Source organism: Halichoerus grypus, chromosome 4 (assembly GCF_964656455.1).
Source record: "Halichoerus grypus chromosome 4, mHalGry1.hap1.1, whole genome shotgun sequence".
NCBI classification, from domain to species: domain Eukaryota; kingdom Metazoa; phylum Chordata; class Mammalia; order Carnivora; family Phocidae; genus Halichoerus; species Halichoerus grypus.
In genome coordinates, this window is record NC_135715.1 from 70,064,420 (window position 1) to 70,090,180 (window position 25,761).

The window sequence follows — 25,761 nt, forward strand, 5'->3', positions numbered from 1 at the left end:
AGGGGTTAACTCAGTGCTCCCCTAATTTCCCACCTTTCCAACTTGCACTCTTGACCCCTTCCCTCCTGTGTTAGCTTGTCTACCTTGGAGGTGATTAAGAGAAGAGCAAGTTTGTGGCTATAAGAAACACAATTTACTGCTTGACCTGTTGGTATAGAATGAACAGAGGTCACTCTCTAAATTCCAAAGTCTTGCCTTTCCCTCAGTGTAAAATGTCTTTTTTCCACCTCCTTTTCACCTGCCATGCAGCTCTAGTGGTTCCTGCCTCCAGGTGTCATAAGCCTTGCCTCATCTTCTGATTTGTCAGCTCAGAGAGTCTCTAGTAGGTTACTGAGCAATCTCTGAACTGCTATGTGTGCAAAAGACACGATAATTAAATTATTGGGCATGGCTTTTAAACCAAACTGGGCTGAATGTATACACTCAGGCTTGTTGCTTTTTAGTAGTTAATATTAATTATATTAATACATCTTACTCTATAAACAAATATATTTTAATTATTAGATTTATCATTAAACTTAATTGTATCTAATAGCCTCGATTATCTGAGGTTGGGTTAACTGTTGGTTCATTAAAGTGGTTGAAGACTAAGGAACCAGGGGCCTCTGGAGGAGACCAGGTGGAGAAGAGAGACCCCCAGCTTGGGGGGAGTCAGGGGATTCCCTGTAGGCAGGGCTGTGGGAATCCCCTTCAAGCTCCACCCCTTCCTTTAGCCATGCCCCCAGAGCCCTGTGTTTAGCAGTTTGACTCCTCAGTCTCCCAGCCCTGGATCACAGTTCACACCCCTACCCCCACATCCCCTCCCTTGTGTTGAACTTTTTGCTTTACCCTTGATTTGAAATTTTCCAAATTTCCTTCCCACCAAGCCACACTCCCTTCGCTGTGGCCCATTACTGAGGTTAACCAAGCAACCCAGGATGGTACCTGTTCATTTTTCTTGTGTTGACATGATCAAAACCTTCAGGATCTTCCTTCCCAGCCTCAGATCCATTCTTCTGAGGTTCTTCAGCTATAAGCATTATCTTTTTACTGTAGATTTTTTTTGAATCAGTCCAAAGCACTTTGGATTGAATTTTGGTGGATAATAAAATAGGCATATTATTTTGAATCTGAAATAAAATGTGCTAAAAGGTCACAAGACTGATTTTTTCCCCATTGGCCCATACTTGCACTCTGGAAGTATTCCAAGAGAGGGCCTCTGTCGGTGTGGGAGGCAATGACATCATTGCAAGGGGCCAAAAAGACCCTAACTTTGCAAAGTAGCTTTGACTGATATTATGAGTTCTAGCATGTTTTAAAAGGGGCTTCATGACTTTTAAATACCACAGATGTGTATGTGTCTGTGTAAACTGACACATGGAAATGAATTTCATAACACAAGGACTGTTTACTTCCAATTGAGGAGCTGCAGGCACTCACCCAGCCCCTACGATCAGTTTGTTGTACTGTGGCATGCTGATGACATCCGTCACCCACCTGGGCTTCCGACTCATGGACTTGTCCTAATGTGCTGAAGAGTGCAAATAAATAAGAATATGCCTTTTTAATGATAAGACAGTTTGACAATAAACATGTTTAAGATTAGAGTTTTTTTAAAAATTGATGCTGTCCTTCAAGTATAAAGAACTTGCTAGATTCAAAGAGCCACCTTTATTCCTTCGCTCTAAGGAGGGCTTATTTGGCAGCCTGAAGGGTCTAGGATAGCTGTAACTTCTAGTGTAGATGATAAGTTTCCAGAGGGCCGAGATGGGTTTCTATTTCCCCAGTACCCAGCAGAGAGCCTAGGCTATGTCAGGGGCTCAACTATTGTTGAATGAGATAATAAAAAAAGAAATGACTTTAAAGACAGGATATATTCTGGAACAGGTCAGGCATTTTTATTCCTATCCTAAGTCTACTTCCCAAATGCTTTTTGCCTTCTGAATTTCTGATTCTGTGATTCAATAAGAAGACAAACCCTAGCATAGCTGCCTAAACTGAAATAATCATTAACAGGAAAAAACACAATGGGAAATTCTTTTCCGTTTGTGATTCATTAAGACATATGATAAATTACATGATGGAGTCATGTGTAATTCATTACTCCATCTGATTTTAGAAGCAAAATGAAGCATTATCTTGTACTACATATAGAGATCATATTTTATTTGCATTCTATAGACTAGCAAAAGCCAACATGAATATGTTACATTCAAGGACACAATTTCTGTAATCATACCACTTGAAGAGCAGTTTAAAATAGCAAATAAAATCAAACCGGAGCACTCAGCATCCTTATCAAATGAAAATCACATACAAAAACTCTCTTTCTTCTTTTCAACTTCAGCTGCAGGGACCAGAAATAAATCACTCCATCTTCTCTGATCATGATTAAGGTGTCATCAGGCATAGAGAGAATGTGCAGCACGGGACCCCCATATGACAGCCCCTGCAGCACAGCAGGCAGCTGGAAGGAAACCTCTTTCTGTCGGGCCAAAGCAACCGCTTGCTCTGAATACTCTAGCTGTAGATGCGTGCAGAAGCCATCCTGGAGGATAAAGGAAAATTCATTAAACATCTACTATATTCCTTTCTTTCAAAACTTCTCTTTACCTTCAGAGTATGGGTAATTCCTTCCCTGGACATGACATAATTATTAGTACTCACTAGTTCATCAGCATGCCAAAAACGCAAGGGTAATAACTGGGATGTGTCTGTTCAGTTGAGGTTGGAAGTCTGTTACCCAGTTTGGGCTCCCTTCCCCACCCCCACTGTCTCTCTCTCTAAAGAAGATGGTGGCGGTGATGATGATGATGAGGAGGAGGAGGAGGAGGATGATAGTGGTGGTGGTTGTGATTGACAGTATACCATGTTCTATGCAACATAGACCTTCCTTTTAATTCTCATGATAACTGTATGAGATAGAGACTATTGTTCTTCCCTTTTACAAATTTGGAAAGGTTAAATAGCTTGCCTAAGATCAAACAGCTAGTCAGTGGCTGACCAGAGACTGAAGTCCTTATCGGTCAGACTTCACAGTTCCCACCCACCAGTATATGCCTCATTTAGGATCTCAGCTGTACAACTAGGGAAAAGAAGTCTGCAGTCAGAGGGAAGGGGTGGGGATACTGTAGGGCCTGGGAACATTTCTTTTCTCTCCACTTCCCCCAAAGCCCCACTTCATTAGAGCCTCCCTTCTCTTTTCTGGAATCCTGACTTCCTATTCAAGTCAGATGATAATGTAAACACTTGCATTTGATTTGGTTGGGGAATTGGCCCAAGGTCCGAATAGAGGTATCTTACTGCTCAAGTTGTCATTTTAGAACTTAATTCATCCTGGAACAATAGAAGGGCACTGACAGACACAATGGCAGAGAATGTTTAAAGCAGATGTCTCAGCTCCTTATTATCACACTACTCAAATTGGGTAATATTAATAATGATGATGATGATGGTATTTGTTGAGAATTTACTCTGTGACTCTCCTTGTTCTAAATACTTTACATGTGTTAACTGATCTGATTGTCATCAGGTGTTTTTTTGCTCGTAGAATTTCTTGCTCACTGGTGTTTCATGTTTGCTTTGGGGTAAGGTGACGAATGTATCCTTTATTCCCTAGTTTTAGGAAACCCTTCTTAGAACTTGACTTAGCTACTGAAATCCCTAGTTAAACTATTCCAAGTATAATCTGACATTACAAAATTTGAAAATTGTGAACATGCATATCCCTTTGGTTCAGTTTCAAGTTGACAAAAGCACTGAGGGGCATAGCATACTCCAGAAAGGAACAGGCTCAGAACTAACATTTTATGTGTTTTCCTTACAAATCTCAAAATTTGATTTAGAAAACATAACCCAACTTACCCATTGAATTCTGCCCACTGATTCATAGTCTATTTTCATGAAAACTTGTTCTATTTGTTCAATATTCTGGAAAGGAAAAAAGTAAATCTATTTATAGACTGCACAGGAGTAAACTCTTCACCAAGTTGTTGTGGGAGAGGATGCAGAAGGAGGGGAAATCTTAATTTTTCCAATTTACGAATTTTATATTAAAATGCATAATACTCAAAGATCTCTGGAATGCCTGCTCCAAAACATTAATAGGACTGTTAGTTGGAGGTCAGTGTGCTGACCCCAAAACTCTTCCCCCCATGAGAGACTGGGGATCGTAGAACTTATATTTTTGAAATGAAGCCCTAATTAGCATGAAGAGCTTTGTGTCTCTCAGTCCCTGTGCTCCCAGGAGATCCCACTCCACCCTGGTCAATTCCAGCTAAAAGACTGGACTGTGTTTAGGGACCCCACTTTAGATAACAGCAAAACAAAAAGTTCCGAGGACAATAGTTGGGTGGTAAGGGTGTGCCCTTAGGTGTATCCCAAAAGAAGAGGACATGCAAGTCATGAAAATTATTTTTGAGTATTAGAAAGATTATTTCATGAGAGGGAGAGTAGATTACTTCTGTGTGGTAGTAGTAAGCAGATTATAAAATGGACCCAATAATCCCTACTTCTTGGTATTCATGGCCTATGTAATCCCCTCTCCTTGAGTAGCTTGCTTGTAGCCAATAGAATACCTAATGTAGAGGGTAATGCCATTTCCTTGATTAGATCCTAACTTTGGCCTAACTAACAGACTCTCTCCTTGGTTGGCTGTGGTTTGATGAGACCAGCTACCCTGTTGTGAGCTGCCCTACAGAGAGGCCCACATGGCAAGGAACTGAGGGCAGCCTCTGGCCAACAGCCAGCAAGGAACTGAATCGTGGCAACAACCATATGTGCTTGGAAGTGGATCCTTCCCCAGTCAAGCTTTCAGATAAGACCCGAGCCATTGTTACCACCTTGTTGCAGCCTCATGAAACACCCTGAAGCAGAGAACTTAGCTAAGTCATGATTGGATTCCTAACTTCTAAAAACTGTGAGATAATAAATATGTATTTGTTTTAAGATATTATGTTTGTGGTAATTTGTTATGGTGGCTCAAAAGAATAGAAATTGAGCTAATGGGTAGAATGTCAATAAAAACCAATTTCAGCTCATAAAGGGGAGAAAAGTTTCTAAGGTCAGAGCTCTCTAGCCTTGAAATGAGTTGCCTTGTATGGCATTATGTTTTCTTTAGCTGAGGGTATTCAAGCATATGCTGACTCATGGCTTAGCAGAAAAGAAAATTTGAGTATTGAAGGGGCTATATACTAAGTGACCTCTAAGGTCCTTTCAAACTCCAAGATTCTGTAATTTCAGGAATGTATGTAGAAGGTACCTTCAACAGAAATAGTAAGGTTATATGTCTCTTTGGGAGAGTGAGATGTTGGCTTTTCTCTTATAAGTCCCATGAGTGTTTGCCATTGTGTAGTAATAGCAGTAAGAGGCAGAAAATAAGATGAGGCCTGATGTTCAAGACACCAAGGCTTTGCCTCTTGGTGAATCAACACTCAGTGTCAGTGTAGAGTTTGTAAGGAAAGGCCCTGGCTGTGGACTTCAGCTCAGCCCTACTTCCCTCTAAGTCATGCTCAGATGGAGACATATCATACTCCTGGGGCAGGCTGACAGTGCAGACTTCACCATGGCAACTAGACAATACCATGCACATAATATCTAACAAATGTTTTTGAAATGAATGTCCAAACAAACCAAAACACCCAGAGAGATGACCTCAAGAAGAGTGTAGGGCCACAGATGAAATGGAAACAGGAAAACCCAGGATGAAAGCAATCACTGCCTGGATTTAGGATGCCCACTCACACCACCTTGTCACCACAAAGCAGAGCGTGGGTGAGCTTTGGGTAGGCCTGGGCATCTTGGAGCTCCAGACAAGGTACATCAGACAAGGGTCATGCAGTGTCACAAGCCATGGCAAGAGTTGGCCTTCAGGCAGGGCATGTGCCATCAGATGGTCTCTCTTTGGGGGTGGGGGACATGTGTCTATGCATAAACAGGCTCTGCCCAAGGTACTGCTTTCTCAGCGTGATTATGTGGGATTCTGAGGAACATTGAACTACTTCCCCCACACAATGATTCAGTCATGGAAGAAACACAAGTTGAGCACCAATGGTATGCCAAGTCCTGTGCCAGATGTTGAGGCCTCAGAGCTGAAAGATATGTTACTTGCCCTCGCAGCATTCACTGTATAGTGGGGTCACAAACAAGCAAACAGTGTAATGCAAAATGATTAGTTCTATGCTACAGGTAACTACGGACCACTATCAAGTTGAAAGGAGAAGCATCTATTGACTTCTAGGAAAGTTAGGATAGATCCCTTCGAGTCCACAATGCCTGCACTGCCTTAACATCATTCATTCATTCAACATTTATTGGGCACCTGCATGTGCCACACATGGTGCTAGATTCTGGGAATATAAAAAAAAGAATCAGAATTCAGAGACAGTCATTACTTAAGCCAGAAAAGGGGAGGAGAGCATTCTAGGCAAAGGGAACAGTGCATGCAAAGGTACAGAAATAAGAAAATAGGGCATTACCTTCTCTTCTCCCTGCCAAAACCAAGGGCTTAGTGGACTTGGGGACTAAGACTCCTGTTCCTATAGATGCCACCTCTGTCTAAAATGCTCACCTTATACATTGTGCTCTTCCTAAATGTTATTCTTTAGTGCCCCCTCCCCTTTTTGGCATTGAATTGTGACTAAGTCAACATTTCCTAGAAAGAACAAAGGAGATACTTCCTGTTTTTTAGCCAGTACTAGAATATGAAACCCCAGAATAATGGAGAAGACATGGGGTTGTTAGTTGTTCCTCTTAGCTATTCTTCCTTACTAAAAAACATACAACTTTTAACTGGATACAGGCCTCCTCAGAAAAAAGACCACATTTACCTGCCAACTTTTGCAGCTAAATATGACACATGATTAATTTCTGACTAAAAAAGTTAAAAATGTCACAGGCAGCTTCTGGGAATTGTCCTTAAAGGGAAGGAGTAGAGCTCTCTTTGCCCCCTCTCCCTTCCTGCTGCCTGGGATAAGAGTATGTTGGCTAGAGTCTGAGCAGCCATCTTGAGCCATGAAGAGGAGTCCACATGCTGAAGGTGGGAGAGAAGCAAAGCAGGATAAGTCTTCCTGATGATTTCATGAAGCCCTTTGACCATCTGACTTTTTGCATGAGAGAGAGAAAATCTTTATCTTTCTTCAGTCTTGGTGGCTTAGCATTTTCTGTCACTCTGTAGATGAACATAATCTTAACTGACATATTGTGCATTAGTTGCAGACCAGAGTTTGAATCCCAAATGCTTTCCTTAGTAGGGACTTCAGGCAAGTTATTCAGATTCTCTAAACCTCTGTCTTTCCAGTTACAAAATAAGAATAATAATGCCTTCCAAATGATGTTATTATGATATTCTGGAGGCTAATGAAATGAAATATGAAAAGACCCTAAGAGCTCCTGGGTGGCTCAGTCATTAAGCGTCTGCCTTCAGCTCAGGTCATGATCCCAGGGTCCTGGGATCAAGCCCCACATCGGGCTCCCTGCTCAGCAGGAAGCCTGCTTCTCCCTCTCCCACTCCCCCTGCTTGTGTTCCCTCTCTCGCTATCTCTCTCTCTCTGTTGAAAAATAAATAAAATCTTTAAAAAAAAAAAAGAAAAGACCCTTAGACAGTGTGGTCACATAGTCAAAAATCAATTAATTATTTGATAAATAAGCAAAGAAAGACATGGTTTCATGGATCCTCAGTGATATACTGTATAAAATTAAGCTTAGTACAAATGGTCCCAAATAATCTGATCTTTGTCCCACATTCCTTTGCACACATTCCCCTAGATGTACGTAACAGGCATCATGCTGGCCCTTGCCTTTGTGCCTCTGGGAATGCTGTTGCCTCTTCTTGAAGGCCTTGCCTGTCTGTCCCTCCTTTATGGAGCAATTCCCTTCATTCCTCAAAACTCAGCCCAAGATTTATCTCCTTCAGGCCTGACTCACTGGTGTGGTTGACATGCCCCCATGGCACCCACGCTTAATTCTAGAGTGGCTCTAGGCCCTATCTTGACTGACTGTGTGCCACAGGGGCTAAAATAAAGCCCCTTAGTAAATATTTACTAAGTGAATATTGCCCCAGTAAAGATTTGTTGAATGAATGAATGAATGAATGAGAGGATAAGGGAATGAGTGGCTGACTAGGTGGGCAGGCATTCTAAAAATATAAATAATTAGAGTGCTTTGGTTAAAAAGATCTAGAATGTTGGCAAAACACCCAAGGATTTATCCATTTAAGACACTCCTCTCTCTTCCCCCAACAGAAGTTCTTTGTATAGTATTGCACAAATAGAGGGGAGACTGTTTAAAAATAGGTTCCATTTAATGATCACTTCTCATTGTAGAAGAAATTTTAAACACACCTAAACTTGTACTGTAGTCATTAAAACTGTGGGCTTTGCACTTAGAAGGGGCATGTTTTTGTTCAAATCCCAGGGACAAGATCAAAGAGCTTTACCTTGAGTTTGTTTTTATATATAATTTAAGATGCAATCAGGAAACCTTAGCACGTAGTGCTTAAAGAGCTTCTCCTTTTATAATACATATTTTATCTGAGGAATATAACCTTATTTATTGCTATGGACTGAATGTTTTTGTCCCCCACACCCCAATTCATAGGTTGAAGTCTTAATGCCTGATGTGATAGTATTAGGAGGTGGGGCCTTTGGGAGGTGGTTAGGTCATGAGGATGGAGGCTTTGTGAATGATATCTGTGTTCTTGGGAAAGAGATCCCTCAGAGCTCCCAAGTCCCTTCTGCTACATGAGGATGCAAGGAGACGTCTACAACCTGGAAGAGAGCCCTCACCTGACCCTGATCTCAAACTTCTAGTCCCTAGAACTGTGAGGAATAAATATTTGCTATTTGTAAGCCACCCAGTTTGTGGTATTTTGTTATAGGAGCCCAAATGGCCATTCATTAAGATTTCATATTCTGAGCTAACAACTGGGCTAACCAATATGGCAGAGGGAATGTTTAAACTATTTCATGCCAGCAGATTGGGTGTGGAAGGGAGGTCCATGCTCTTTGGAAACAACAAATATGCAGATCTTCCTCAACTTTTGATGCAATACATCCTGATAATCCCATCGTAAGTTGAAAATAACATAAGTGGAAAATGCATTTAATACACCTAACCTACCAAACATCATAGCTTAGCCTAGGCCACCTTAAACACGATCAGAACATTTACATTAGTCTCCAGTTGGGCCAAATTTTCTAACAGAGTCTATTTTATAGTGACAAGTTGAATACTATACTGAAAATGACAAACAGAATGGTTGCCTGGGTACAGAATGGTTCTCAGTGTATTGTCAGCTGTTGACCCTCGTGAGCACATGGCTGACTGGGTGCTGTGGCTGCTGTCTAGCTTCATGAGAAAGGATCAGACTGGAACACACGAGGCGGAGCAAGATGGCGGAGGAGTAGGAGACCTGGATTTCGTCTCCTCTCAAGAATTCAGCTGGATAGGGATCAAACCATTCTGAACACCTACAAACTCAACAGGAGATCAAAGAAAAGAAGAGCAACAACTCTCTGAACAGAAAAGCGACCACTTTCTGGAAGGTAGGACGTGCGGAGAAGTGAATCCGAGGCGATATTCGGGAGGATAGACGGCGGGGGAGGGGCCTCCGACGGCCGCTTCTGGCAAGTGATAGAGCCACGGAGCACAAAGTCGGAACTTTTAGAAGTCTGCTCCGCTGAGGAACGGCACTCTGGTGGCGAAGTGGGGGGTGGAACCCTCGCGGGACAGTGTGGTCTCAGGACCCTCGGGGTCACAGAAAGACCGGGGGTGCCTGAGTGCGGCAGAGCTCCCAGGTATCGGAACAGGGAAGCCGGCTGCAGAGACGGAGCCCAGGCGCGGGCTCTCAGCTCGGGGTTGCTATAAACCGTGATCCGTGGCACAGTCGGGCCACTGCTCCTCCAGCAGGGACCCAACAAGCGGCAGATCCGGGGAGACTCACCTTCTTCCCCCGGGAGGAGAGGTGCGGGAGCGCACCGCGGGGATCTGCTGGGCTTGGAGACTCCACCCGGGGTCGGGTGCCAGATAGAAAGGCGCGGTCACAGGCCGGGTGAGCGCGGAGTGCGGCGGGAGACCGGGGAGACGGGAGTGACTGACGGCTTTTCTCTGGGGGCTCGCTGAGGAGCGGGACCCCGAGTTCTCGGCTCCGCCGGGGCGGAGACTGGGAGGCCACCATTTTCACTCTCCGCCTCCAAAGCTGTACGGAGAGCTTGCAGGGAACAAAAGCTCCGGAGAGCAAACCCGAGCAGATTACTTAGCCCGGACCGGCAAGGGCGGGGCAATTTTGCCTCCGGCAAAGACATTTGGGAACCACGGCAACAGGCCCCTCCCCCAGAAGATCAGCGAGAACAGCCAGCCAAGACCAAGTTTACCGATCAATGAGAACGGCAGAACTCCAGCGCTAGGGGAACACTGCACATAGAATTCATGGCTTTTTTACCATGATTCTTTAGTCTTTCAAAGTTAATTATTTTTTTTAACTGTCTTTTTTTCTTTTTTCCTTTTTTCTTTTTTTTTTTGAATTTTTCTTTTTCCCTTTTTCAACCAACATCTTATCAATCCCTTTTTTAAAAAAAAACATTTTTATTTTTCATTTTTAAAGTCATATTCTATCCCTTCATAGTAGTTACCCGTATTTTTGGCATATATATATAAGTTGTTCTCTCTTTAAAATCTTGAGATAGTTTCTTCTAACAGATCAAAATATACTCTAAATCTCTAGTGTATGGTTTTTTTCTACTCCCCTGCCTGATCACATTCTCTCCCTTTTTTCTTTCTTTTTTTTTTTTAATCCTCTTCTTTCTTTTTTCAAACAACTTATCAAATCCTTTTTAAAAATTTTTTATAACTTCCATCTTTACAGTCATATTCCATCCCTTCATCATATCAACCCTTATTTTTGTACATATATAAGTTTTTCTTTCTTTAAAATTTTGGGAGGGACTTTCTTTTAACAGACCAAAATACACCCAAAATCTAGTGTGTGGCACTGATCTATAATCCAGCCTGATCATATTTGATCACATTCTGTTTTTGTTTTGTTTTGTTTTGTTCTGCTTTTGTTTGTTTTTATCTTTATCTTTTTCTTTTTTCTTTTTTTCTTTCCTTTTCTTTTTTCTCTCTTTCCCTTTCTTTTCCCACTGCTTCAGGTCTTTTCTGATTTGTTTAGAGTATATTTTCTGGGGACGTTGTTACCCTGCTAGCATTTTGTTCTCTCATTAATCTATTCTCCTCTGCACAAAATGACAAGACGGAAAAAATCACCTCAACAAAAAGAACAAGAGGTAGTACCGACTGCCAGGGACCTACTCAATACGGACATTAGTACGATGTCAGATCTAGAGTTCAGAATCATCACTTTAAAGATACTAGCTGGGCTTGAAAAAAACATGGAAGTTATTAGAGAAACCCTTTCTGGAGAAGTAAAAGAACTAAAATCGAACCAAGTAGAAATCAAAAAGGCTATTAATGAGGTGCAATCAAATATGGGGGCACTAACTGCTAGGATAAATGAGGCAGAAGAAAGAATCAGTGAGATAGAAGACCAAATGATGGAAAATAAAGAAGCTGAGAAAAAGAGAGATAAACAACTACTGGATCACGAGGGCAGAATTCGAGAGATAAACGATACCATAAGACGAAACAACATTAGAATAATTGGGATCCCAGAAGAAGAAGAAAGAGAGAGAGGTGCAGAAGGTATAATGGAGCAAATTATAGCAGAGAACTTCCCTAATTTGGGGAAGGAAACAGGCATCAAAATCCAGGAGGCACAGAGAACCCCTCTCAAAATCAATAAAAATAGGTCAACACCCCGACATCTAATAGTAAAACTTACGAGTCTCAGAGACAAAGAGAAAATCCTGAAAGCAGCTCGGGAGAAGAGATATGTAACCTACAATGGTAGAAACATTAGATTGGCAACAGACTTATCCACAGAGACCTGGCAGGCCAGAAAGGACTGGCAGGACATATTCAGAGCACTAAATGAGAAAAATATGCAGCCAAGAATACTATATCCAGCTAGGCTGTCATTGAAAATTGAAGGAGAGATAAAAAGCTTCCAGGACAAACAAAAACTAAAGGAATTTGCAAACACGAAACCAGCCCTACAAGAGATCTTGAAAGGGGTCCTCTAAGCAAAGAGAGAGCCTAAAAGCAACATAGACCAGAAAGGAACACAAACAATATACAGTAACAGTCACTTTACAGGCAATACAATGGCACTGAACTCCTATCTTTCAATAGTTACCCTGAATGTAAATGGGCTAAATGCCCCAATCAAAAGACACAGGCTATCAGATTGGATTAAAAAACAAGACCCATCGATATGCTGTCTGCAAGAGACTCATTTTAGACCCAAAGACACCCCCAGATTGAAAGTGAGGGGGTGGAAAACTATTTACCATGCTAATGGACACCAAAAGAAAGCTGGGGTGGCAATCCTTATATCAGACAAATTAGATTTTAAACCAAAGACTGTAATAAGAGATGAGGAAGGACACTATATCCTACTTAAAGGGTCTATCCAACAAGAAGATCTAACAATTGTAAATATCTATGCCCCTAACATGGGAGCAGCCAATTATATAAGGCAATTAATAACAAAAGCAAAGAAACACATCGACAACAATACAATAATAGTGGGGGACTTTAACACCCCCCTCACTGAAATGGACAGATCGTCTAAGCAAAAGATCAACAAGGAAATAAAGACTTTAAATGACACACTGGACCAAATGGACTTCACAGACATATTCAGAACATTCCATCCCAAAGCAACGGAATACACATTCTTCTCTAGTGCCCATGGAACATTCTCCAGAATAGATCACATCCTAGGTCATAAATCAGGTCTCAACCGGTACCAGAAGATTGGGATCATCCCCTGCCTATTTTCAGACCACAATGCTTTGAAACTAGAACTCAATCACAAGAGGAAAGTCGGAAAGAACTCAAATACATGGAGGCTAAAGAGCATCCTACTGAAGAATGAATGGGTCAACCAGGAAATTAAAGAAGAATTAAAAAAATTCATGGAAACCAATGAAAATGAAAACACAACTATTCAAAATCTTTGGGATACAGCAAAGGCAGTCCTAAGAGGAAAGTATATAGCAATACAAGCCTTTCTCAAGAAACAAGAAAGGTCTCAAGTACACAACCTAACCCTACACCTAAAGGAGCTGGAGAAAGAACAGCAAATAAAGCCTAAACCCAGCAGGAGAAGAGAAATAATAAAGATCAGAGCAGAAATCAATGAAATAGAAACCAAAAGAACAGTAGAACAGATCAACGAAACTAGGAGCTGGTTCTTTGAAAGAATTAACAAGATTGATAAGCCCCTGGCCAGACTTATCAAAAAGAAAAGAGAAATGACCCAAATCAACAAAATCATGAATGAAAGAGGAGAAATCACAACCAACACCAAAGAAATACAAACAATTATAAGAACATATTATGAGCAACTCTATGCCAACAAATTAGATAACCTGGAAGTAATGGATGCATTCCTAGAGATGTATCAACTACCAAAACTGAACCAGGAAGAAATAGAACACCTGAACAGACCTATAACCACTAAGGAAATAGAAGCAGTCATCAAAAATCTCCCAAAACACAAAAGCCCAGGGCCAGATGGCTTCCCAGGGGAATTCTACCAAACATTTCAAGAAGAATTAATACCTATCCTTCTGAAACTGTTCCAAAAAATAGAAATGGAAGGAAAACTTCCAAACTCATTTTATGAGGCCAGCATTACCTTGATCCCAAAACCAGACAAAGACCCCATCAAAAAGGAGAATTACAGACCAATATCCCTGATGAACATGGATGCAAAAATTCTCACCAAAATACTAGCCAATAGGATCCAACAGTACATTAAAAGGATTATTCACCACGACCAAGTGGGATTTATCCCTGGGCTGCAAGGTTGGTTCAACATCCGCAAATCAATCAACGTGATACAATACATTAACAAAAGAAAAAACAAGAATCACATGATCCTCTCAATAGATGCAGAAAAAGCATTTGACAAAGTACAGCATCCTTTCTTGATCAAAACTCTTCAGAGTGTAGGGATAGAGGGTACATACCTCAATATCATAAAAGCCATCTATGAAAAACCTACAGCGAATATCATTCTCAATGGGGAAAAACTGAGAGCTTTCCCCCTAAGGTCAGGAACGCGGCAGGGATGTCCACTCTCACCACTGCTATTCAACATAGTATTGGAAGTCCTAGCCACAGCAATCAGACAACAAAAAGAAATCAAAGGCATCCAAATTGGCAAAGAAGAAGTCAAACTCTCACTCTTTGCAGATGATATGATACTTTATGTGGAAAATCCCAAAGACTCCACCCCAAAACTGCTAGAACTCATACAGGAATTCAGTCAAGTGGCAGGATATAAAATCAATGCACAGAAGTCAGTGGCATTCCTATACACCAACAACAAGTCAGAAGAAAGAGAAATTAAGGAGTCGATCCCATTTACAATTGCACCCAAAACCATAAGATACCTAGGAATAAATCTAACCAAAGAGGCAAAGGATCTGTACTCAGAAAACTATAAAATACTCATGAAAGAAATTGAGGAAGACACAAAGAAATGGAAAAACGTTCCATGCTCATGGATTGGAAGAACAAATATTGTGAAGATGTCAATCCTACCTAGAGCAATCTACACATTCAATGCAATCCCCATCAAAATACCATCCACTTTCTTCAAAGAAATGGAACAAATAATCCTAAAATTTGTATGGAACCAGAAAAGACCCCGCATAGCCAGAGGAATGTTGAAAAAGAAAAGCAAAGCTGGCGGCATCACAATTCCAGACTTCCAGCTCTACTACAAAGCTGTCATCATCAAGACAGTATGGTACTGGCACAAAAACAGACACATAGATCAATGGAACAGAATAGAGAGCCCAGAAATGGACCCTCAACTCTATGGTCAACTCATCTTTGACAAAGCAGGAAAGAATGTCCAATGGAAAAAAGACAGTCTCTTCAACAAATGGTGTTGGGAAAATTGGACAGCCACATGCAGAAGAATGAAACTGGACCATTTCCTTACACCACACACAAAAATAGACTCCAAATGGTTGAAAGACCTCAATGTGAGACAGGAGTCCATCAAAATCCTAAAGGAGAACACAGGCAGCAACCTCTTCGACCTCAGCCGCAGCAACTTCTTCCTAGAAACATCGCCAAAGGCAAGGGAAGCAAGGGCAAAAATGAACTATTGGGACTTCATCAAGATAAAAAGCTTTTGCAAAGCAAAGGAAACAGTCAACAAAACCAAAAGACAACTGACAGAATGGGAGAAGATATTTGCAAATGACATATCAGATAAAGGGCTAGTATCCAAAATCTATAAAGAACTCATCAAACTCAACACCCAAAGAACACAGAATCCAATCAAGAAATGGGCAGAAGACATGAACAGGCATTTTTCCAAAGAAGACATCCAAATGGCCAACAGACACATGAAAAAGTGTTCAATATCGCTCGGCATCAGGGAAATCCAAATCAAAACCTCAATGAGATACCACCTCACACCAGTCAGAATGGCTAAAATTAACAAGTCAGGAAATGACAGATGTTGGCGGGGATGCGGAGAAAGGGGAACCCTCCTCCACTGTTGGTGGGAATGCAAGCTGGTGCAGCCACTCTGGAAAACAGTATGGAGGTTCCTCAAAAAGTTGAAAATAGAGCTACCATATGATCCAGCAATTGCACTACTGGGTATTTACCCCAAAGATACAAAAGTAGGGACCCGAAAGGCTACGTGCACCCCGATGTTTATAGCAGCAATGTCCACAATAGCCAAACTGTGGAAAGAGCCAAGATGTCCATCAACAGATGAATGGATAAAGAAGATGTGGTATATATATACAATGGAATATTATGCAGCCATCAAAAGGAATAAGATCTTGCCATTTGCAACGACGTGGATGGAACTGGAGGGTATTATGCTGAGCGAAATAAGTCAAACAGAGAAAGACATGTATCATATGACCTCACTGATATGAGGAATTCTTAATCTCAGGAAACAAACTGAGGGTTGCTGGAGTGGGGGGTGGGGTGGGAGGGATGGGGTGACTGGGTGATGGACACTGGGGAGGGTATGTGTTCTGGTAAGCGCTGTGAACTGTGCAAGACTGTTGAATCTCAGATCTGTACCTCTGAAACAAATAATGCAATATATGTTAAGAAAGAAAAAAAGAAGAAGAAGAATGTAGCAGGAGGGGAAGAATGAAGGGGGGGAAATCGGAGGGGGAGAAGAACCATGAGAGACGATGGACTCTGAAAACAAACTGAGGGTTCTAGAGGGGAGGGGGTTGGGAGGATGGGTTAGCCTGGTGATGGGTATTGAGGAGGGCACGTTCTGCATGGAGCACTGGGTGTTATGCACAAACAATGAATCATGGAACACTATATCTAAAACTAATGATGTAATGTATGGGGATTAACATAACAATAAAAAAAAAAAAAAAAAGAAAAAAAAAAAAGAAAGGATCAGACTGCATATCACTAGCTCTGGAGGAAAGATAAAAATTCAAAGTATGGTTTCCACTAACTATGCATGGCTTTCACTCCATCTTAAAGTCAAACCATCATAAATCGGGGACTGTCTACAGAAATAATTATTGATGGAACAAGAGCTTTTCTCTCCTTTTCAATAAAAGTCTTTAAATCTCTTGCTGGTCTAGCATCTTCTCAATAATTTAAAAATATTTTCCCAAATAAACTGTTCTGTGAATCAGGTAGATACTAGCAGAAATCACAATTTAGAGCTGAGACTGATCTTACAGATAGAACATCAAGCCTAATTGGTTCATACAGGTAAAGTTTTAACTGTGGTTTCAATGATCCAACATTTATAAAATCCATTTACTTTATTCTGTGACCTCATACTCTGTTTCATTATGCATTTGAAAGTTTCCACGTCCAGCAGCTGTCTTCCTTTTTTTTCATACTCTTAGGAGGGAAAAAGAATAATTAATGATTAACATAGCTGCATTTTGTTTAGTCTAGGAGCAAGAGCCCAAAAGATCGAATGTCTAATTAGACTTACCTAAACCCTGTCAACTTCTAACATGGTATCCCTTTTGTTCATTTCTCTGATGCATTCACAACTTGTTTCTAATTCCATTAAAAGATGACAATTAAGGCGAATTTATTCCTCACTGCTATTTTATAGGAATTAAAAGGATTATATTTTTCACTGAAAAATCAACCATCAAGGAGAGAATCGAATTACCCAGATGAATATTTAGACAGCTCACCTGGTCAATTCCTACCTGAAAGAGTGCACTTAAGTTTTGTAGCTCTTCTAGGGTCATTTGATGTTCGATCTCATCAAAACAAAAAGAAAATAAATTTAAAAACACATAATACTAATGATAATGCCCATAAGATGCAATTTCTGGAAACCCATAATTTCTGTCTTTATGAGAGGCCAATGAGATAGCTGAGCCTCCAAGTAACTCTTAGGATATTCCAACCCTCCTTTTTCCTAGCTTCTATTCCAATTCAACTGACTCCTCAGTGCCCAGTTTTGAAGGAAAATTGGCTGGACGGGGCTGGAAGGAAGGAAAAGGTGGTGAGGTAGTAGGAGGAAAGGAGAAGATAGGCACAGACTTATCATGACCTGGACAGAAATGGGCAAAGGGAGACTGAAAATATTTTGCTACATCATATTCCAAAGGTTCTCTCTTTCCTGTCAGGCATCGTGTGCACATCCTCTGTGTCACCCCCCCTCCAACCCACCCCATTCTGTCTCACCCCAGGCTGAACCAGGAGGAGGCAGGTCTAGGGAGATGTGATCTGGGATCTCTTTTTTGGGGGTACATTTTCTGAAGCTATGGCTAGAGGTTCTTGGTGTTAGGGAAATGGGCCATCTTTTAGTCACCTGTCCTTAGCTCAATAAACAGACCACCAGAGGATGCCTCCTCTCACCTCCAGTCTCTGAGCTACTATCTCAACAATTTGGCTTTCATTATTGAAAATCTCTCAACTTTTGGCTTAGAATGAATGAATAACCTGTGACCAGTGGGTAAAGCCAAGTTAAGCTCTGGTGTTCTTGCATCATCTCATGAGGTTTGAAAAAGATAATAAAGGATGGAATTGGCTATTTCCCCAATAGGATCATTCTCTGAAATCACTATGACCTGCCTCCAAGGTTCCAAGGTGGTGGCCTTTACCATAAAACTCAGACTGACACCAAAGCCATTGAGAGATCCATCATTTTATAAAATTGAAGTACCTTTCAAATTCTGTCTTGAATGATCCCATAATTACTTTTTATTTGCTTTTATCAAGGAACAAAATTGGAAACCCAGCTCTAGAATGGGAAAACACTCTACCTGAAGATTTTATTAAAATTTCCCTGTAGGGCTTTTTCGGCAAGACCTGAACCCAGAAGGTAATATTAAAAAGCTCACTGTGGGAATGATCTCAATAGTATGAAAGATGATTCCATCCCACTGAAGGACCATTTCACTTACCCAACAAAAGTTATGGCCACTGAATGAATTCAAAATCATCTTGGACCAAACCTTCTCTAGATCCAAAAAAGCAGATGAGAGTTTACCAGGCTTACACACAATACATACGAGAAAAATGTATGTGAATCTGAGGCCTAACAAGACGGCATCTCTAAGAGCATGTGACTTCTCTTCCTGCACCCTAGGTGTGAATGCCAGGGGGTGAAACAATTTTTTAAAGCATTTGAAAATTATTTCCCTTAAGATTGAAAAATTATGGAGAAGACATGCTATTATTTCCATTTTTTTCATTGCATTTTTCTGAGCCTTTATGATTTTAAATATACAATATAAATACTTTATGAGCCTATATGTTACATAAAGTATTTATATTCCTAAACTAATAAAATGACTCTAGATTTGTACAAGGCAATCAAAACATTGCATATATGTTATCCTTCCTTCTGTCTTTCCACTGCCCCTGATACCTTTTCCTCTTTGCTTCAAAATTTCCTGAAACTCCATTCTGTGTAATTATTTGTCCACTAACTCCCTTATTATGTGAAATTGGCCTTTGACCTTTCTCTATTTCCATTACTGAAAGAGAATAAACAACCAAAAATTGCCCTACCTCCCAGGAGGGGGCTCCCCAATCCAGAAAGAGACTAGCTCATCTTCTCTCAATAAATTGACTAGAAATGCTGCTGAGAGAGTAGTGTGAATGCTATCATTAATAGTAATCATGAAGGGCATGAAATCTACAACCCAGAGTGATTATACAATTTATAAAGGGCTTTATGGTAATTTTCATTTAAGTATAAAATGTAACCAAAAAGCTTCACTTTCTCCCCAGAGCCATCACTCCAACCCCAGCAAATATTCTATCTCTCCCTGCTTCCTCCTACACTCATGACCCGCCTACAGCTTTCCAGTCTTTCAAGGTTTACTCCTTGTTATCCTGGTCATTTCTGTTTCATCCTAGCTACAAATTACAATTTTTACTGCATCCCCTTCTCCCACTTTCCACAAAAATAAGGAAACGGATGAAAGGTAAGTATTTTTCAGGCTTGCAGTACAAAACTATGTTAACTAAATTTCCATTGCACTTAAGAAAAACAGTTCTTAAATCTCACAGACCTCATCAAATTTTCATATGTCATGACGGAAATCAAAAATCCAATGATCATTAGCCAACTTCTTTTGAAAAGGCAGCAATATAAATACGTTTTGGAGAAACACGGCTACAAAACAGAGCCATTATTGTGCTTTTCCTTGAAAATATAAATCAGGCCTTCACATAATTGCATGTTTTTTAAGGCAAATTTGGAACACAAAGCAGAGAAAACATATGTCCCTTCTGGGTACTCCTGTGCTTGGCAGAGCTTGAAAATTCGTAACTGCCATCGACAGCAAGTCACATTGTATCACTAAAAAGCTTGAATGACTTGTTTTCCTACAAATAAAAACAGGGAGAAAAGCCTGACTATTTTATTTCCAAACTATCATAGCTATAGTGACAAACATAAATAATTCAGTCTACAACTGTGGAGTCAAATTTTAAAGATGTTATCTATTGCCCAGCAATGCATTTTGCTTCACTCAAATGCAATTTCATAGAAAATTACCTGGATAATTCTCTAATATCCTATATTAGAGGGGATTCATGGAGCTATGATTCTGCTTGTCCTTACGTTGCGGTCTCCCCAAAGCAAGTGGTTTTTATGATTAGAGTGGTTTTCCCATAAGGATTCATTTGCCTGCTGGTTGCTCATTTGCATTGCAAATGAGCTCTCCTATTGTTACAACCCAACATCTCTGTGCTTCTCACTGTAAGAGTCTCCTCAGTCGGGATGGTTTAGGGGTAATTTCACATCTACGACAAGGGAATTGACTAATTAATCGAATAAAGTATCCTTTTGAAAATCTGTTCCTTGAGCGGCTGTCTCTATAGCTTCAGAAAATAGATATGATCCTGTGGTCTTAAGATTCTGAAAGAGAAAATAACTCCAGAGGGTTTGGGGAGTTCTATGGGTTGATATCTAGGCGATCCCGTGGCAGACCATCCAGATGAAGAGGAAAAGGGGTAGGCTACAGGGAGTTCTCCAGTGAACCTAGATGGTGACAGCATTTGTGTGCAAAAGGATCATAGCATAAGGAAGAAGAGGAAAAAAAAGGTGGGGGGATGGGGGCCTGGGTGACTGTCCCAGGAACTCTGGAACCCACCCTCAGCCATGGCTTTAAAATAGATGGTCGTTTTAGCCATATTCGAAGCAGGGAGATTAAAAGAGTAGCTTCAATTTTAAAATAATTACTGCAGCCTTAGGCAGCACTGCCCCTACCATCCAAACTTTATTGAGTGTATTGTGAGCTGGTCACTGGGTACCTTATCTGCATGTTTCCGTTAATCTTCACAACTCTGTAAAGGAGATCTTATTATGATCCCTATCTTAAAGATCAGGAAACTGAGGCACAGGGAGACCAATGAACTTTCCCAGCTTCTCGCAACTAGCAACTGCTGGAACCAGGATCCCAACACAGGCTGTCTGTGCTGCTCACCTGGTCACTCACTGCCCAGCTCGATGTTTCGCTGCCCAGCTTCTGCCTGAGGTTCTGGGTCAGCTCCCAAAGGAACACAGACAGATGAGTAGACTGTGGAAGCATGTGGACTTCAAGACCTATACTGTTCACTATCATTCATGTCTCTCCTCTAGAGAGTCTAAAAATCAGAGTGGGTTATTTTAGTTCAAGTTGTTAGTACCTTAAATGTGACCCTCAAATTTCCCTTTACTTGGAGTTATTCTTACTTATTTTGGTTATGGTTATATGTTATATGGTCAAAAGTATGGTGACATTGGAGGAGTCAACTCCTCTCCCTTCCCTCAGTGAGTATTAAAGACTTCCCACCACGAGGAGATTTTACAGCTTATGTAAGCTTTTAAAAGGTTCCAAATTTGTTGCAAGGAGCAGCCCAAGCATTTCCCAGTGTGCTTCTCTAAATTAATCTAAAATGAATACACTGCTGCTTGTCCAGCTGCTTGGAGAGATTCCATGGCCTCCTAGTAGTTTAAAGAGAGAGAGACAGAGACAGAGAAACAGAGAAAGAAATGCTTCCTCCAGTCTTACCAAATAAGTATGACAAAGCTGACCTTGCCTGTGTATTCTAATCAATAGTAGTGGTCAAGTACTATGTTGAGGAGAATTCTGAGGCAATATTCACTCTTTGCAGGAAAAAGCCAGGATGGATTCACTCTGTCTGCCATGAGCACTGGAGGGAAGAGTGAGAACTGAAGCAACACATCTGTACCAAGAGCAAGGCGACCACAGAAAGGGACAGAGAAGGAGAGCTGGAGGGGATCTTAGAACCCATATAGTCATCCCCCTTCCTTTACAGTGGGGAAACTGAGGACCAGAGAAGATAAGTAACTTACCCAAGATCACATCAGTATCAAGACTGGAAGTCTGGTTTCTTTCTACAACACACATGGGATAACCCTTTCCATTGCTGGACCAAGTTGATTGGAAGTTTCTCCTTGAACCGAGTGCAGAGTTAGAAGGACAAGGATGTTCCCAGTTGTAATCAGGGCCCTCCTGGAGCTTTCCTCATACCATCTCTCCTTCACTCCAGCCCTGCCTCACCAGGAGATGCCAGGTCCCTAACTCATATCCCATGTCCCCTTTTAGTCTGTCTCCTGAGGGCACTTCTTTGCCTACCACCTGTAACTCTTCTACCTGCTAGTCTGCAAAGGGAAGAGAGGCTCCTGCCATACCCTCTGGAGTTCTAGGCACTGGATGTTGAGAACCAAGATCAGAGAAGAGAAGACCAATAGTCTGGGGAGAGAATCAATCAAAGCAAATCCAACTTCATTGCTCATTGTTGTGGCAAACTGTAAAAATGACCCATGTTCTTTGTCAAGTTACCATGCCTTCCCCCATCTTGTCTCTGGGTTTGGCTGGGTGACTTGCTTTGGTCAATGCAAAATTAGAAAACGTGATGCAAACAGAGGCTTAAAAAGTGTTTGCACAAGTCCTTTTGCTCATGCCATCAACATGAGGACATGCTAAGTCTAGTCTGTTAGAAGATGAGAGACACTCACTCAAATTGCCCCAGTCATCCCGGCCACTCAGATCTTAGATCAGCTGATAACCCACTGGTTTCCAGACACGTGAGGCAGCCAGATGCTGAACAGAGCTGTGTAGCTGACTCTGTAAGCATGTGAGAAACCAATGCTTGTGTTGGATGCCACTGAGGTTTTGTGTTGTTTGCTATGCAGTGTCACTAAGGCAACAGATAACTGATACACTGTCACTAATGTATTGGTTGGGGTTCTACCACAGGCACACATGCCTGAAGTATCAGCCCTTCCAATGTTAGATACTGTACATCAGACTTTTAAACTTTCTTTGATATCACAATCCTCAGTGAGAATCTGGTAAACATATATATACATGCATGCTATAAATTACATATATATATAAAATTTCACAAAACATTGTGAGTGTGTATATATATACATATATGATTTATAGCATGTATGTATATAGGTATGTTTACCAGATTCTCACTGAGGATTGTGATATCAAAGAAAGTTTGAAAGTCATGACTTTGTGAAACACTATTTACCTTTTGTTTTAAGAGTTTGTTTTTTTTATTTGAGAGACAGAGAGTGAGAGAGGGCACGAAAAGGGGGAGGGGCAGAGGGAGAAGCAGGCTCCCAGCTGAGTGGGGAGCCTGATGCAGGGCTCGATCCCAGGACCCCAGGATCATGACCTGAGCCAAAGGCAGATGCTTAACTGACTGACCCACCCAGGTTCCCCTACCTTTAATATATGTGATGTATTCTACTTCTTATTCTATTCTATTTCCCTTCCCCACCCCCCTAAATTGTGCTTATCATCCGCTAAACTGATTTCATGACCCACCAGCAGGCCAGGACCTGCAGTCTGAAAAACCTCAGCCTTCTGTGCCACAGACTTTCTCATGTTAGCAAATAAGCCTCATTCATTTTTGTGTTCTCATACCCTTCTCAGTAATAGGCACAAACATTCAACAAATGTTTGCTGAATTCAGTTGAATTGAGAGAAGCTTACAGCTACACTATTCCCCGATTTGCATTTTTAATCCCTGCCTGCTGGATTTTACCGTATCTCCCAAGATTTCAGGGACAGGACAATTACTGTTCCCTGGGCTCCACTTCTAGACCCCATGGAAACCAATTATGAGTCACTATTCACACACAGCTCCATCAAATGAAAGCATCTTTTCCAACGTGGCCCATCCTGGTGCCCTGTCTGTCCACTCTCAGTGACAGAGCAGCCTGCAGATGCAATGATCCCAATCTGAGTCTGTGCAGATGGACACGGGATGTTGGAAAGATGAAGGGTAGGTACTGTATCTTATCCATCATTGCTTCCCTGCATTAAGCATGGTGTTTGGCACAGAGTAGGTGCTCAAAAAACACCTATTCAGTTGAACCTAACTAACCTCATTCCTCTGAGTCTTGGTTTCTTTATGTATAAAGGAAGGACATCTGATGAGGTTCCTTCCAGCCTTAAAGGCCAGGTTCTAAGTAGTGTCGACCACATTTGAGAGCATGCATCCGTGGAATAAGCAGCTACCTACATACTGTGCTGTAACTATGCCAAGAAGGGCCCCACCACCCTGACAGATACTCCACTCACTAACGTTGGAGTCCAGCTAGAGCTTTCTTTGCCACATTAAGTTACTCAGCCTCACTGAAGTACAAACACTTCTGCAAAGGTGAACTTAAGCTATTATCAGTGTTTTCCACCCAAATAAGAAAGAAACTTCTAGGTCTTTCCCCAAGAGCAGGCCTTGAGACAGGGATGAGTATTATATGAAGCAGTGGACCTAGAATGGCACAGGAAAAAGGCTGGAACCTTCTAAGATGAAATGAGTCTGGAGACAGTGATGATAAACTTGAACTAGCCCACACTGGGACGGCCTGGCTGCCTACTATCTTCCCTTGGCTCTTTTCCATGGCCTTTAGCACAGAAGTTTGTGGTAGAGCTGAAAAAGTCTTCATCTCCTATATCCAAAGCCAGTATTCTACTCTATGAACAACTCTGGCTCTTACAGTTTCTAACACAAACTAAAAATAGCTGCTGTATGCCTGTTTTCCCACAGCTGATTTAAATCTGTGCCACTTAGGCCAGCCCTTTTACTTTGAAGTGGCTTCAACCCACACCCTCCTGCATGGCCTCGATTCTGCACCATCCCACACACACTTCTTGCCAGGAGCTTCAGATCCTGTCACTATTCCAAGATGGTGACAGGAGCCTCAGGCCTCAGAGGTCCCCTGCCAAACATAGCCCAGTCACAAACAATGTGGCCAGTGTCACTGAAGTGTCCAAACTGGTTAACCCAATTAGCAAAGGATCAAAACCCAGGCTGGCCACAATCGGTTAAAAACTCACCCTCGGGACGCCTGGGTGGCTCAGTCGGTTGAGTGTCGATTCTTGAATTTGGCTCAGGTCATGGAGCCCCACACCCAGTGCAGAGCTTGCTTAAAATTCCCTCTCCCTCTACCCATCCCTCCCCTCCAAAACCAGCTCACCCTTAACCACAAAACACCCCACACAGCTCTGCCATCCTCTGACAATGACCAAAACTTCCTTTCATTGTGGGAGACTGAATAAGAGTCTGATGGGTAATGTGAAGGTGGGAGTCAAACCTACAGGGGAACCACTAGTTTCAGACTTTTAGAACTACCACCCATTTTCCATCACGACTCAATGCACACTTGGAAAACAAAGGTTCCACCATACACTACTTGTGCTTGTTCTGGAAGATGCACTCTGGTATTAACTCCTGTCTCTCTCTTTTTTAGATCCCAGTCGTATTTCCATAAATTACTCCCCTGACCCATTAATTGATCTCACCCACACTATGAAGATCCTGTCCTGAGGAAAGCTCCTTTTGATATATTAGCTGCATGGGTCACAAAGGCAAAAAGAAAAAACCCAATTCTTAACCCCTCATGATCCACTTCCAACCTCAACTTCCTTGCAATCCCATTTCTGCTCCTTCGACCCTGTGTACTTCAATCACTTGTGTGTCTTGGCTTGTGTTATTTCCTCCATGTGCGGTGGCCTCTAATTCACAGCCTTAGAAAAACTCCTAGTTATCCTTGAAGACCCATCTCTAATGCCACTTCTTCCATGAGGCCTTCCTTGCCACATCCCTGTCTCATTAAGAGTGAGTCTTTTGTCTACAAATCTTCCTCTCTTACTGAGCTCCTACTTCAAAAATTAGCCACAAGTCCATCATCAC

At 41.6% G+C, this 25,761-nt stretch overlaps 1 long non-coding RNA gene across 1 annotated transcript; it reads right to left on the bottom strand.

The window, feature by feature from the left end:
• Positions 1–2,170: 2,170 nt before the first annotated feature.
• On the bottom strand, positions 2,171–17,097 carry LOC144381483 (uncharacterized). Its single transcript, XR_013446733.1, has 3 exons — positions 16,880–17,097; positions 3,844–3,909; positions 2,171–2,527 (listed from the first exon to the last, which is right to left on the bottom strand). It is a non-coding gene; the product is annotated as an uncharacterized LOC144381483 (long non-coding RNA).
• Positions 17,098–25,761: the final 8,664 nt, after the last annotated feature.